The sequence below is a fragment of the Nicotiana sylvestris genome, chromosome 3 (genome assembly GCF_000393655.2).
Source record: "Nicotiana sylvestris chromosome 3, ASM39365v2, whole genome shotgun sequence".
NCBI lineage: Eukaryota > Viridiplantae > Streptophyta > Magnoliopsida > Solanales > Solanaceae > Nicotiana > Nicotiana sylvestris.
The window spans coordinates 93,834,333-93,839,029 of record NC_091059.1 but is presented as its reverse complement, the minus strand read 5'-3'; the positions used below and the strand labels follow the sequence as shown (position 1 = coordinate 93,839,029).

The following is a 4,697-nucleotide window of genomic DNA, read 5'->3' as shown; positions in this document are numbered from 1 at the left end:
ACCTAAACTTCTCCCAAAAATTCCACACAAAATACTAAGTGATTTTCTCTTTTTTCAAGTTTTAGTCGGAGGAAAACCTAAGAATTGAAGAACCAAGTTAGGAGCTGAGATATTTCCCAAATAAGTAAATATACTTTCCTTTTTCATCCTTTTTTTTTACTGAAAAGGTATAGAAATTCGGTCCATAATAATAAAAACTTAGGGGATGGTGATCGGAAGTCGTGAGTTCGACTTGTTCAATTTGTAGTAGACTCCTTTTGGACTATTTTGTGGGATGTTTGGTATTGCTGTTGGGTTTTATCTTTTGCTACTATTTTTATGGAGTTTGGGAGGAGAAAGGATATGGAGAAACACTATATAATGGCCGGGTGGTGGACTGGTTATTCGTCGTTACATTTTTGGGTTTTTGGCACTAGTATGATTGTCGTTTTGTATATGAAGTGATTGGGATGTGTGTGAATATTTTGTAGTATTTTGTGATTATAAGGTTGGATATTGATGCATACATAATCGTTGATAAGCTGAACATATTAGTCTTGTTTTTGGATTTGAGGAAAGTAAAAAGAATAAGGGGAGGTGCTATCCAAATTTTCGTAGTCAAGTTAGTCACTCATTTGTGTTGAATTCTAGATTAACAATGCTCCCTTAATTTGTTGTAGATTGAAGCACTAACGTACTGAACTGGCGCCGTATGGTTAAATAAATGACTAAGGTATGTAAGATTATTCGATTCCGTATTCTTTGGCATGAAGTCACGCGTATGATACTCCTGCCGATAAAATAAGCTTTATCGATCTTTCTCTCAAAAGAAGAGGGGACATTGCCGAGTGAATGATTCATGAGTCGTGTACTTGATTTCATAATTGATACTCCCCTTTTTTATGTGTGTCTTAAATATATTTTTATGATATTCGAGCCTCATGAGAAAAGGTTACTTTTTCAAAGTATAGTCACAGAAGTATTCTTGATGTAAGGATCACTCGTAGAGCTATAGTAAGTTTTATTGTGTCACATAGGAGTTTTGATCTTTTTGTGCTATATAGTATATGATCTCCATCGTATATGCTATTGGCATCTCTTGTGTGCATAAGATTTTTGAATTACAAAGATAACTTGATCACTTAGTAAAGGTAATAAAAGTTAAATGCATTATTAAAAGAAGCTAGGTGTACATGATCACATTGACATCATCTCAGGGGTTACAAGCCTAACTTGGGTCATGGATATTGACAACATCCTAGGAGCCATTATTACCTAGCTCAGGTTAATATAATTGAAACATCCCACAGTCCATTGTTGCCTAGCTCGAGTTGATATAATTGAAACATCCCATGGGCCATTGTTAGCTAGATCGAATTAAATAATTGCACTATTCCAGGGGCCAAAGATCCTAGCTCGGGTCATGATTATGGGTTCATCATCCCAATGGTCAATGAGCCTAGCTTGGGTAATATTCATGACACATTTACCTGGCCATTTATATTTTATGCCTTCAAGGCTAATTTCTTCATGAGATATATGTACATGTTTACAAATATAGTATAGAGGGACTAAGGTATAGGTAAAATGTAATGAACCAGCCGGTTGTTTTGCGTATTGTAGCCCAATTCCTCCATTTATCACTTCTTTTATGTTCGTTTGCGGTTATTTGACTTGCCGGAGTGGTTGGTTTGGTTCCGGAGATGTTTCGGAGTGAATTAGGATACTTAGTCCCAAAGTTAGAAGCTTAAGTTGAAAGACCTAACCTGAGTTTAACTTTTATGTAGACGACTTCGGAATGAAGTTTTGATAGTTCTGATAGCTTCATATGGTGCTTTTGGACTTGGGAGTATGTCCGGATATTCATTTGGAGGTCCGTAGGTCGTTTTGGCTTGAATTGGAAAGCTGAAGGTTTGGAAGGTTGATAGGTTTAACCGAGAGTTGACTTTGTTAATATCAGGATTAGATTTTGGTTTTGGGAGTTGGAGTAGGTCCGTTGTATCAATTATGACTTATGTGCAAAATTTGATGTCAATCGGAGTTGGTTTGATATGTTTTGGCCGTGGTTTTAGAAGTTAGAAATTCATTAGTTTCGTTAGGTATGAATTGGGGTGCGATTCATGATTTTGATATTTTTTATATGATTTGAGACTTTGACTAAGTTTGTATCATGTGTTTGGGATGTGTTGGTATGTTTGGATGGGGTCCCGAGGGTCTCGGGTGTGATTTAGATTGAAAGCGAATTGAGTTTTGACGTAAGGAATTTCTATTGACTACAGTTTTGGTGTAACCGCACCTGCGAGGATCTGGCCGGAGGTGCGGGGCCGTAGAAGCGCGACCATGTAGGCACAGGAGCGCCCATGTAGGCATAGATGCGGGTTTGGCTAGAGAGGGCTTGATGCGCAGGTACGAGAATTTATCGCACATGCGAAGCCGTAGGAGCGTGCTTGTGACTGCTGGTGCGGAGGAGGAGCTGGGCCTGGGTTTCCGCAGAAGCATAAGTCGATTGGGTATCCTAGAGCCGCAGATGCGGAGAAGTCCAGCAGGTGTGGTACACGCAAGTGTGGGCGATGGACCGTATATGCACTGGGGCAGAGTTTAAGTAGGAAGCACATAAGCTCAATCTTGACTGAAGAAGTGGTTCCAGAGAAGCGGAAAATTGGACCGTAGGGGCGGTTTTGCGGCACAAGACATAAATGTAAAAGGTTTTGGCATTTTTCTATTTTTGGACTTGTGGAGCTCGGCTATGGACAATATATTTTAGGTATTTCACTATAATTGAATAGGTAAGTGACTTTTAATCACTTTTGTCCATAAATATTGAACACCTATTAATTTTGACACCTATATTATGTGTGTTTAAGGTAAAATTTTGGGATTTGAGGTCGATTTGCTATTGGAATTGGATGATTTTGATATATTTGGACTCATAATTGAATGGATGTTCGGATTTTATGAATTTTGTCTAATTTTTAGGGCGGTCCTGGGGTTGGCTTTCCGATTTTATTAAAGACCTTTACTTTATCTTTTGAAATTGTTTTCTATAGCTATTATTGATAGAATTAAGTTTCTTGGCTAGATTCGAGTCGCTCGAAGGCCGGTTTGCGTGGCAGGGTTTTATGGAGCATTGAGTTGCGCACTTTGAGGTAAGTAACACTTCTGAACTTAGAATTGAGGGTATTTATCCCTGAAAAATGTGTTATTTGTGTTGTGTTGGGGTGACACATATGTTAGCCGACGGGCGTGCGGGCGTGTACCATGGTAATCATGATCCGGTTGATTCTTTTGTACTGTGTTGTTATTAAGCCTTATTCTATCCGTCAAACCCTTACTTGTTAGAGTAATTGAATTGTGATTCCTATTAGAAATCATGTTTAGGCTATGTGCTTATTCTGATGAGACCTAATGGGATTATTTCTGTTGTTTTGAAATATCTGCTTTAATTGCAATTATGTACTCAGTCATGATCCTTCATTTGCATATCATTTGCATGTACTCAATCTGTTATTATTTACTGTTACATCATATGTTATTATTATTTGGGCTGAGTAGTATGAGATTGTGAGCACGTGACACTTGAGAGATTGATGAGTGAGGTGGGCCTGAGAGCCTAATTGTGAGTATTATTGTGGATCATGTTGCACGCTGCAACAGGCCTTATTGGCTTATTAATTATTGTGGATCGGGTTGCACACTACAACAAGCCTGATAGGCTTTATATTAGCATTTAGGCAGGATCCACCTTTCCGGAGTTTGACACACCAGCAGTGAGCGCAAGCATAGTGATATCTACACTTGCTTTGGTGAGGGGAATTAATGTCTGGCACTCGTACAGTACTGAGTGATTGTGTGTGTGATGAGTGGGCATTGACATAGACAGATTGAGTACTCTAAGAGTGTGAGTACTTGGGAATATCACTGTGATACCATCCATTTGACATGAATATTAATATGTAGGCATAGGGATGTACCATTCCTCGTTCTAGCTATACTTGACATGTTCTTATCAGTATTGGTCTTTAACTGTGAACTTGAAAGCATGTCTAAATTTTTGTACCATAAACGAGCTGAATATGAAAGTTTTTTTGAGTTATCACTGCCATTGTCATTATCTTACATATGTTGTCATTATATTGGTTCTGACTGTGTCCTTTTGAGCTCGTCACTGCTTTCTGCCCAAGGTTAGTCCTGCCACGTATTGAGTACATAGGGTCGGTTTTACTCATACTATACTCTACACTTCGTGTGCAGATCCAGGTACATCTGGACGTTGGGATTGTTAGATCGGTGCCCGTACTTGCTTGAAGACTTCAAGGTAGCTACTATGATGTCCGCATACCTTGACTCTCTTTCTTTTTTATATTCTTCAGTATTGTTCTATTATTCAAACAGTTATACTAGAGTTTTGGTTTATGTTGATACTTAGTAATGCTCTTGTACTCGCACCAGATTTTGGGGTGGTTGTAGTAGCATTTCAGTTATTTGTATTAGATATTATGAGATTCTTTGTTTTTCAATTTATTAAAATATGTTTTATTCAAATGGTTAGTTGTTACATGATTGTCGGCTTGCCTAGCAAGTGTGTTATGTGTCATCATGACAGGCTGGGATTTTGGGTCATGAAATAAAGGTGACGTCTTTTTATAAGTACACTAGTGCTTCTATGAGTTCCTTCATCTTATGTTACTTTGTGCCTTACCTACTCAGTACATTCTTCC

General features: G+C 38.3%; 1 long non-coding RNA gene across 1 annotated transcript; it reads left to right on the top strand.

Annotated features, from left to right (window-relative positions):
• The first annotated feature begins 455 nt into the window (after positions 1-455).
• On the top strand, positions 456-4,273 carry LOC138886900 (uncharacterized). Its single transcript, XR_011405857.1, has 3 exons — positions 456-712; positions 3,059-3,125; positions 4,231-4,273. It is a non-coding gene; the product is annotated as an uncharacterized lncRNA (long non-coding RNA).
• The last annotated feature ends 424 nt before the right edge of the window (positions 4,274-4,697 follow it).